We start from the raw sequence: 11078 nt of genomic DNA on the forward strand, positions 1-11078 counted from the left end.
TGCATAATTTGGACGGGAACCTGTTGGCCGGATATCTGGCTCGAATAAAAACAATTATTGGCAAGGTCACAGGTTCGAACCCACAGCCAGAGACCCAATTAAATTTTACTTCGCTTGCGCAAGAATTTGCCGGCACCTGGGTCTTTATGGAATTCGCTGGAGTGCTTGAGCAGCAGCAGCAGCCACGATGATCATGGTCAGTGTGTCGATCTAGCCCAGACTCTTCCTTTTGCTTTAAAGTCATGCTGGAACGCGTCTCAGCATTGCTCGCTTGAACGCCAACAGGTTTGGACGAGGAGAGGAGCTTAAACTTGCAGCCCGCGTGACTCGCAATGCAGCCTTGTCTACGAAAGTATCATTGCATTTCAGCTAGAGGGGGTGTCCAAGTTTGAATCCACCACTAGCTCCTCCTACATGCTTCGTCAAAATAGCGAATGGCCGAGGACTACTGACGACCTGGATAACGATACGCTGCTCCACACTTTCGAGCAGCGTTTGACTGCCGCGCTTGTGCCAATCTCATGTAAGAAAGAGTGGAGCTGAGCGAGAGCGTAGCCTTTCTTCTCTCTAGTTTCTCGCAGTGGCTTGACGTGGGTCCTTGCAGATCATTGTGTTGTATCATTCCACCGCTTGTCATGCTTCTTCTTTGCTCTCACCTGACGCTCGATCAAGGCTCTCACAGGCTGCAGTGAATAACAAAGGAATCACTGGTGCATCAACCCTCAGGTTCTGAGTCTAATCAGTTGCACCAAATCAGGGATGTGCCTCTCGTGTTTTTGGGAGTGAGTATTTAATTTCATGGTCTTGAACATGGCCAGAGGATTTGATCTTGCAAAGAAGAGAGAAACAAATAAATACCCCAACCTCCAGCACTCTTGACATTTCCAGATGCCTCTCAACTCTGCTCTTCAAGAGGGTGGTTGGATCAAATCAAACTTGCTCATTTTCCAGAAACTTTTCTTGTTCCGAGAAACAAATTTTGCTCCAAAAAAATTCCTGGAACCAAGAAGAGAGGCTTGGAAACGTTCGCGCGAACTTGCCCACGTGATTGATACGGAACAAGAAATCAGCACGCGTGCCATTCACTCAAAATCAATAACAAGCGAAACACTTTAACAGGCTATTAATGTTTAATTTGGACGGGAACCTGTTGGCCGGATATCTGGCTAGAATAAAGAAATTTATTGGCAAGGTCACAGGTTCGAATCCACAGCCAGAGAACCACCTAAACACACTTTTTTCAAGTGTAGGCGATGTTGGAGTTTCTCCGCGATATTGGAATTTCCTTGTTTCTCCCTCCCGCAGGCTCGAGAGACAAAAAAGACAGTGGTCGATCTAGCCCAGAAAGAAAGGATGCTGGGATGTGTCTCTCGCTTGGAACGATAATAGATTTGGAGGAGGAACTTGCGCCTCGCGTGACTCGCAATGCCACCCTTGTTACGATCGCACAGAGTGCTGCAGACTGCCAAGGAAGAACACGAACGCTGAGCGGCACACTCTGCAAGCTGGAACGCGAGCGATTGAGCGGAGCAGAGACAGGACACGACCCTGGACATCGGTTTACCGATGCCCAAGAGTTTTGGCAACCTTCGAATGGCTGTGAGTCATGATCTCCAGCCCAGAGGACAGGTCCAACTAGCATCGGACTTTTCCCCACTCTTTCATTCTCCAGCGCTGAAATTTGGCTCGACACTGGCCTCGTCTTAAATGCTTCTTAACGTATATCATACCTTCACCATAACGGCGCAAGCTCTCGCTCACTTCTAAGCATCCTTTCTAAACCCGTGGGAACGTTTTATAAGGCTGTCATCCTTTCTGCGGTTGTCAAGTTCAAGAAAGAAACCATTATGGAATGAAGATTTCACCACTGAATCCCTGGGATAACCTACCTTTTCTTCTTTTGAGAAACAAAGTTTCCCTAACGACTGAATGTCCGAAGATGGCTTGTTTGAGCATTGAAGATTAAATTGATCCAGGCACGCTCTTGATTAGCAGCAAAGTTAAGAGTACAAGGCTGGAGGTACTTGTCTGTTCTTTCAAATCCTAGGGAGCTTGAGATTTCATCAAGGGGCTTTCTTGTCGTGTTCTATCCAAGTTTGATGCTTGTTCCTAGCAGCAACAAGAAAAAATCCATGAAATTTCAAGTCACACCCTGTGTGAAGAAGAGGGGGCAATGCATGGAAAGTACTCGGGGACAAAAGGTGGCTGTCCACAACAAGAGTATTCAGAGCAAAAAGGGCGAAAGATGAACTGTGGGAAAGCAATGCTTTCACTACAACGTACATCCCTTGTGCCCTGCTGATCAATCCAAAAGCCACAACGCTGGTGGTAGTGCAGCAGCTCCTCCGTCCCGCGTTTAAATTCTACAAGCTCTTGCCAGGTGCAAGGTTCCATGGCCGTTTGCGACAAGAGAAATGCTGGTCACGTCTTTCGAACTGGAGCTACCTGAATTGGATGCCGTGGTTGGCTGCTTGCGAACAGTTAAGCTATCAATCACTGTGCCTCTTTTGTTATTTTATTCACTCCAATGGTGGTGATTTGCCAGGTCCCCCAGGAAGCAGAGACTATCGTCAAGGAGACCATCCATGGTTTTAATGCTTCTCATTTGCCTCCTCCAAAAGAGGGCGTCATTCGCATGGAAGCCAACGGTGGATTCATCCTCCAGAAGATTAGCGACGAGAAATGCTACACAAGGTACGCTATTAGTTTTTTTTTTTTTTGTTTTCTTCTTAAGATAGTCACTACTTCTTTTACAGAGCAGTAATACACCTGGACCTTAAGGTCGACCTTGTTCCGACATGGGTGATTAACTTCCTTGGGCGTCAAGTTGTGGGACACGGCTTCAGGCTATACCTCAAGGTATATTTCTTTCCTTTTCGGGTGAAAAATGTCTAAGCTTTGTGTGTACAACAGACTGTTTCTTCTGTTAAAGAGAGCAAAGTGTTTCAAGAATGCATCAGGCAACAGCCACTCTACAGCCACATAATGTTACAGATGCTACCAAAATCGAGCCACCAAAATGGATACAAGAGTTGAGGTGCTTTTCATAAGAAGTATTCATAAGAAGTATTCATAAGAGCATTTACATTTATAAACAATTTATAAACAAAGAGGAGCTTGAGGCCCACCGATACTCCTGAAAAGTCCGAACTTATTCATGAGACATATGCAAGGTGGGTTTATAAGATTTCTGTTGTTTTGCATGTCTAGAAAAATCTGCTGCAGTCAAGCTCAAGAAAGAAACCATTCTCTTCTCGATGGAATGAAACTCTCACTTGCTCCATGCTCTGGCGAGGCCATGGCAAACAAAATGGGCGGACTCTTCGTCTCAATCTGACAAGCAGCTGATGCAAAGGCTACTTTTGAGAAACAAAGCGTAAGTATGCTGCAACAAGAACCAGCAACAGCCATTTAAGGTATTGTCGTGGAAGATGGCTTGGCTGAGCTCGAGTTTGATTTGATCCAGGCACCCTGGTCCCATCTATTCTTCACTTGGTTGTCAAAGCTTGGAGGTCCATAGGTTTCGATCCTTTCAAATCCTGCTCCAACTTTTGATGCCTTTTCTTGGCAATAATATATTGCTCTGAAACCGTGAAAGCTTACTCACCTGCAAAAAAAACTCTAGGGTTGCACCAGACATCCAATAAACCAGAGAAGCTCTCGAGGAAAATCCTAGATTTAACATAAACAAGTCACACCTCATGGAATTGATGGTGATCTTGGTACAACTAACTAATTAAGCTTGTCCTCAAACACATGGTTTTGGCATTTGTCTTTCACACTATTGTCCAATCTTGTGAAAGCCTTGACCGAGCTTAAACTCAATCAGCTGAGAACAAGCTGTCTCAAAAGTTTCCAAAGAGCAGAAGGCATAATACAAAGGTCACAAACTCGTCTCATCACAAGTTGCATTGTGGTCACTCCACGCCTTGGATGTTGATGAACTACAGGCCTCCATTTATCTTGGAAAATACATCTATGAGGAATGAAGCAATCTGGACAATAGTATAAGCAAAATGAGCACGAGAAGAACCATACATACCGTGGAAAAGCATGAGTTCTACACTCAAAACGACACACACATGGCACGGGCAATGTTCGATCAAATGCCCGAGTGCCACAACATTGTCGCATGGACTGCTAGGCCTACGCTCTCACTGGGAATTTCTTCCACGCTTTAATTTGATCCTCTACCAGGAGATGGTCTTGGAAGGAATGGCTCCCGACTAGATCACATTCACTTCCGAAATCAGAAAAGTTCTTTGTCAGGATGTACCATCTAGTAGGACGAAACTGGCCTCAAGAATGCTAGAGCATAAGTTATAACATGTAGCTACGTAAATGATGAACCTATGCAGAGGCTTGCCCGATCGTGGAACACTAGTACACGCAAGGTGGATTGTTAACATTGAGGATGTCATTGTCGTGTGCTAAAGTGGCCTGAAGAACGCCACCGTGATTGGATTCCTTGTGATTCCATCACTCTTTTAGCTAATAGAGCTTCTAATTACAATCTTTTACAAGGAACCCACAGTACAAAGACTAAGCTCGGTTACAATCTTTTAAAATGAACCCAAGACTAAGCTCAATAATGAAGATTAGGCCATTGTTGGAATGCCCATTTTAGGGAGTTGTGCTCTTATTGGATAGCTCATTGTAACGCTTGAGCTAAATGCTTTTCAATTAAAACGTACAATAATATGCTTTGCCTCCTGTGGGAACATGCAGTCTATGTTAGGAGATCTCAGCAGGCATGGTGGATCAATGTTCCATCTGGAATGGATGAAATTTCTTGCTCAAGGTGCTCGTCTGACCACATTCCACAGCAATATTCTGAAGCTGTACGTGAAGGAGATATTCGATGGGTTGTACAAAGAGATCAGGAAGATCCTGGTGCCGTTCATGTGGATGTTGTGCTGCCATTTGAATGGAAATTCGGGGGTTGGTAAGCCTGCATTCGTCTGGTACTTCCGGTCATGATCTACGAGTCCAGAGCGACTGTTTTGATGTTCAAGGGTAACAAAGCTCAGGGTGGTGAATAGAGAAGACTTCCCTCAGGAGATTGTGCTGGACAGCAAAGTAGATACCATCTCATCGATCTGTGAGTGGACTTGGGGCGGATGGTTGGAAATAAAACCCTTGTTGCTGCTTCATCACCAGACGAGTTCAATGTCAGAAAAGCCAAGCGGACAACGTTCACTCGCTATCTGCCTGCGTGGGAAAAGCACGAGTACGATGCTCTTGTGTCTTCTTGGAGGAAACGCGTGACAGACTATGAGAGTGGATCGGAAGAAGCCAAAGAGATAACGCAGAGAGTGAATGCTGCTGAAATGGCGTTTGAATGGTTTGGAGGTATCCCCTGGTTTCTTTGGGATGTAGAAGCAAACGGTCTGACTGTGGAAGCTTTCGAAAGGGATTGAAGCACCTGAGTATGGTTCTGACTCCTGATTTTGTCCTTCAAGCGTTTTGAGCGTTGGTGGTCCAGGAAACTAAGGTGCGCATCTTCATGCTCTCAAACATGCTCCTGGCGGCGCTCAAGTTGAAACTTGCGTGAGAGCTATCCAGCAGACAATGGTCTTGCGCAGGATCTCGTGAACGGCCTTGTCAAAATGCCCATTCTCGCAAATGCGAGGATCCACGGTACTGGATTCTTCTCCGGGATTTGACCGAAGGTGTTCTTCGTGAGGGCAACGACGCCTTGGATGGTCCTAATGATGGAAGTCGTTGTAATTCTTAGGATACTACTTTATCCATCACGAATAGCATCAATACAGTAATCACTTCGAAGCTTTTAAAATAGGATCTACATATTTTGTCTTGGTAATGGGAGATTTCACTTCCTGAACATAGTCGCTTCTATATATCAGGTGAAGCAAGATCTAACGTCCACATCTTGATTGATTTCATTTGCTGTTAAATCCATCCATTTTTTGAATTTTTTTTGTGTGTGGCTATCCGGCACCAGGAATCGTCTAAAATCCATGGTGAGGCTCTTTGGGTATCGAGGTTTCTTCATTTGAATCCTTGGAATCTTTCGGTTTTCGGTTTTCGACATCCAAGCCGGCTCCCTTTCGTCCTTGGGCGGCTGGATGCCTTGGATGATCGCCGCATTTTGCCGCGTCTTGGCGTCCGGAAGGGATGTGTCAGGGAGCGAAGCAATTGCGTCAGAATAGATGCAGCTGAGCTCCTGGACAAGCTCGTCCCAAGTCCGGCACGACGGGCCCATTGTGTAGTTGAGAGAGAGGGGATGGAAAACGTCGCCTTTGTCTGGGTGTAACCGGATGGAGAGCTCCGAGGGATTCAAGCCACCCAAACATCGAGAGATGGCAGCTTTCCGCTGCACAGCGCGAAACCGTAGCCGCACTAAAATCTAACGGTTTGGATGGTATATTCTAAGATATCCTTTAATCCAACGGCTGTGATGTATCGCTCTTAACCTTTTATTTGTTTGTAGTTACCACTAATATAAACTGCGTTTAAAAGTTCATTCTCATTCACTATTTCTAGCTTGTTGTCTAGCGTCTTTCTTGTTCAAATGGTGAGGAAGGCTTGCATATGCTGGCAGGGTCATCGAGAATTCAATGGCACAACATTGTGTGTGATTGATAGATTATGCTGAAGTGACAACTGATGAGAATTTGGTATATATGATCGAATTGGTAAGCTCAATGGCATGTTTGTGCTGTTTGTGTGCTACTGGAGCAAATCAAATATATATATCTTCCCTTCCACAAAATTTGATTGCATGAGTACAGTGGAGATGCACCTAAGTTAATACTTTTTAATGATCTGTTTGTTTAAGTCTGTAATAATGGATTCCATTGATTACAAGTTTGGTTTTGCTTCTTTACTATGATCTAGTACCAACTTAACAACACAGTTAATCTTAGGTGAGATTTTGAGGAGAGCCACTCTCACTAGTAGATTGTATAGTGTTAAGAAAAAGGAAAATAATAAAATGGTCCAGAAACTCAACACAGTTAATTTAATAATAAAATAATGAAATAGTGTTCATGTTAGGGGGCGACCCTAACACCGTATTATTCTTAATTGAAAGTCGAGGCGGATGGGAATCGAACCCAGCAACCCTTCACAATAGAACATTACAGCGTGCATGCTATAACCACAAAGCCATGAACACTGGGAGATAACAAAATATTATTTCAGCACCTCTTATTTGAAAAACAAGATTTGGAATCCATCTGATTGTCCACGTGGACGACATCCAGGGGCTGCGAGGCCAGAGGATCCACGCGCGGATCCTGGAGAGCAGCTACTGGCCGAATCAATACCGTCTTCATCCGGCATGAAATCAAACATTTCTTTGGAGGTGGTCTGCTATTCACTGCTGGAAGGGGAACCCATGGAACGTCCTGTCATTCTGGGCAGTAGATTCGTCCAGGACACCAGATCCTTGGCCGGCGTTTTTGCCCAAGCTCGATTTCGCTGCCACAATTTGCCCCTGCTGCGCGAGAGCCATTATCATCGAGTTCCATGGCGCTCTGAGAGGCAATCAAACATAGACTCTCACTCTCGGATGCGGGATGCCGCCACATACGCGGTGACCATCGCGTTCCAGGAGACGATAATCGAACAAGATTGACGCCGCATCGATCGAATGCCCTGTTCTTGCTGCTCGCATTTGCCAGCGAAAGGGAATATCGCGCGATCCAAGAGCCTGAACCGTGGATCATTCGGGGGGATCGGCACGAGAGAAGATTTAGCTCCAGCAACGCTGCCGAGAGCGACTTTGCGGAGAAGAGAAATCCCTCGTTCATACAAAAAAAATTGATTGGGTCTCTGGCTGTGGGTTCGAACCTGTGACCTTGCCAATATATTTTTTTATTCTAGCCAGATATCCGGCCATCAGGTTCCCGTCCAAAGTCTACACTAATTGCTTCTTAACGTATACCATCATGTAAACAGCGGCGCAAGAGATTTTCGTTTTGTGGGCGCATGGCGCGCAGCGCGTTGCTGCTGTCAAGCTCAAGAAAGAAACCATTCTCTTCTCGATGGAATGAAACTCTCACTTTCTCCATGCTCTGGCGAGGCCATGGCAAACAAAACGGGTTGGATGGACTCTGCATCTCAATCTGAGCAAGCAGCTGATGCAGAAGCTACTTTTGAGAAACAAAGTATAAGTATGCTGCAACAAGAACCAGCAACATCCGTTTAAGATATTGTTCTGGAAGATGGCTTGTCTGAGCTCGAGTTTGATTTGATCCAGGCACCATGGTCCCGGGAATCTATTCTTCACTTGGTTGTCCAAGCTGGAGGTCCATAGGTTTGGATCGTTTCAAATCCTCGGGGCGTGAGACTCTGGAGCTCCAATTTTTGATGCCTTCTCTTGGCAATAATATAATATATTGCTCTGAAACCGTGAAAGCTTACTCACCCGCAAACAAAACTCCAGGGTTGCACCAGAGATCCAATAAACCTGTGAGAGCCTTGACCAAGCTCAAACTCAATCAGCTCAGAGCAAGCTTTCTCAAAAGTTTCCAAAGAGCAGATGGCATAACACAAAAAACGTATACCAGGTCACCAACTCATCTCATCACAAGTTGCGTTGTGGTCACTCCACGCCTTGGATGTTGATGAACTACAGGCCTCCATTTTATCTTGGAAAATGCTCGAGGCCAAAGGGTGGCGAAGATGAGGAATGAAGTGATCTGGACTGGACAAGAGTATAAGCAAAATGAGCACGAGAAGAACCACACATACCGCGGAAAAGCAGTGCTTGTGCTTGTGAGCCTAGTTTGAAGATGTCTGAGACTGAGAAGAAAGACCATGCTGCTCGACTCATAGAGCACGCCCGGCAGCAGCACACCGCCCGGGTAAAGAGCCCCCTGGATCGAAAATGTGCAGCAGTAGCGTATAATGGCAATGGCGGTGGTTTTCCATGGCATCGTTCTTGAGCCTTGACGAGGAGGTGCCATCCAGCGAAGATTTGCAGGAAGGAGGAGCGATCTCCAGCGGTGGGCGCCTGGGCGAGAATGCGGTGAGCACAGATCTGGGAGGGGGAAGGCGCATCCACGAGGAAAATCGTCTCCAGCGGCCTCGAGGTTCCTTGCTAATCTGGTCATAGAAAGGTATGGAAAGTGCGGGCGCTGGAAATCTTCCAGAAGATGAAAGATCGAGGTTCTTTCTCGTGGAAGACTGCGATCGCGGCATTTGCCCTTGTTACTCTTTTTCGAGCATCCAGTTATTTCTTTTGGCAGCTATCAATGCCGATCCAGGGGAGATCCACGCGCTAATCATCGCCGCGTTACGGTGCTCCGTTGGCGAGCATGCCATCGCCGAGATCTTCTTCTGCCAAGAACTGGACAGACACTTGCATCGGGTGGAACCAGGGCATTGCCGTGTGAGCTCGAGACTGGCATCCCAGCCTGATCGGCGCCACATCCCAATCGCCGCCCCAAGCTCCAATTACTACAACGACAAGCCAAAGATGGTGACGGTGTTATTGTCTCAGCTCCAGGATTGCGAGGAGATCAGACAGCAGGGGTATGGCCTCCTCCAAAGGCCGTGGTTGATTTACCCTCCAGCAGTAGTCTTTCAACCAGGCCTGGAGCGGGCCTTCTGCCAACTTAAGTCGAGGTTCCTGGTGTTTCTCACCTGGATCTCCGCCACATCGCCTTTGATAGCTGCAAGAATTCGATATCGACGAGCATTTGCCGAAAGAGCACCAGAACCTCTGGCATTTGCCTGCTGTGGGCAAATGCGTTCCAGAAGAAAACATTTCCATCTTCCATTTTGTGGAGGACACCCAAGGCATCCGCGGCGCGCCCGCACTTTCCATACATTTCCATGACGAAATTCGCGAGGAATCTATGACGATCAGAGCAGCGTCTCCTCCTCGTCGTCAAGAACAATGCGATGGAACCATTCGTTAACTACATGTAAGCTTCGTCCAAATAGCAAATGGCGCAAGGGCAGCGATAGCAGAGGTGACGCTGCCACCATTGGGCGACCTGGATAACGATACGCTGCTCCGCACTTTCGCTCGCATTCCAACAAGGAAGTTCCTCACCCGAGCAGCGCTTGTCTGCTGCGCTTGGCTGGATGATCCGGTCTGGCTCAAACCAAGACAAGCCTTCAAACAATACCTCGCAAAGCAAGCATCACAAGCATTGCTTTTGTGATTTAAAGCGGTATGTATATACTCTTGTCCAGATCGCTCAAGAACGCACAAGAGACTGTCTTGAGCTTCATTCCTCATCTTTGCCACCTTTCGATTTTCGCCAAGCGATGTGTCGAGTGCAGTGCTTCGTGTAAGCTTGTGGGTGTGACTAGGCTAGTGGAGTCACGTTTTCATGTCCCTTACCACGCTCGCAGTGGCTTAACGTACCCAGGAGCAGTTGAGGGACTTCTTCGAACCTCGCAGATCCTTGTGTTGTATCATCGCCTCGCTTGCCATGCTTCTTCTCTTGTCAGCCATCAGCTATGCAGAGTCTAAACCTGCAAGCAGCTCTTGAGGAATTGTTTGCTCTCACCTGATGCTCGATCAAGGCTCTCACAACGTACTCTGGGACTAGACTACAGTGGATATCACTGATGCAACAAGCTTTAGGTTCTGAGTCTAAGTTAGTTGCACCAACTCAAAGATGTTCTGTTTTGTTTCATGGTTTTGAACATGGTTTTTCTATAGGAACAAGCATCAGACTGGAAGCTTTTGGGTGGTGTCTTGATGAATTAAGCTCCCCGAGGGTTTCATCTTGCGAAGAAGAGAGAAACAACTAACCCCAACCTTCAGCACTCTTGACATTTCCAGATGCCTTGCAACTCGAATCTCTTGGGCAGAACGCACCGGTGCTCTTGAGGGGGGTGCCTGGATCAAATCAAACTGATGGGAAACATTCGCGTGCCAGCTGAGCGCCATGCCCAGAATTTCAAGAAACGATTCATGAAAGTAACAAACACGTTAACAAGCTATTAATGCATAATTTGGACGGGAACCTGTTGGCCGGATATCTGGCTAGAATAAAAACAATTATTGGCAAGGTCACAGGTTCGAACCCACAGCCAGAGACCCAATTAAATTTTAGTGGGTCTTTATGGAATTCGCTGGAGTGCTTGAG

At 46.5% G+C, this 11078-nt stretch overlaps 1 long non-coding RNA gene across 1 annotated transcript; it reads left to right on the forward strand.

Annotated features, from left to right (window-relative positions):
- The first annotated feature begins 169 nt into the window (after window positions 1–169).
- LOC112342302 lies at window positions 170–954 on the forward strand. Its single transcript, XR_002990921.1, has 2 exons — window positions 170–523; window positions 605–954. It is a non-coding gene; the product is annotated as an uncharacterized LOC112342302 (long non-coding RNA).
- The last annotated feature ends 10124 nt before the right edge of the window (window positions 955–11078 follow it).

The sequence above is a fragment of the Selaginella moellendorffii genome, unplaced genomic scaffold (genome assembly GCF_000143415.4).
Source record: "Selaginella moellendorffii unplaced genomic scaffold, v1.0 SELMOscaffold_104, whole genome shotgun sequence".
Classification (NCBI taxonomy): domain Eukaryota; kingdom Viridiplantae; phylum Streptophyta; class Lycopodiopsida; order Selaginellales; family Selaginellaceae; genus Selaginella; species Selaginella moellendorffii.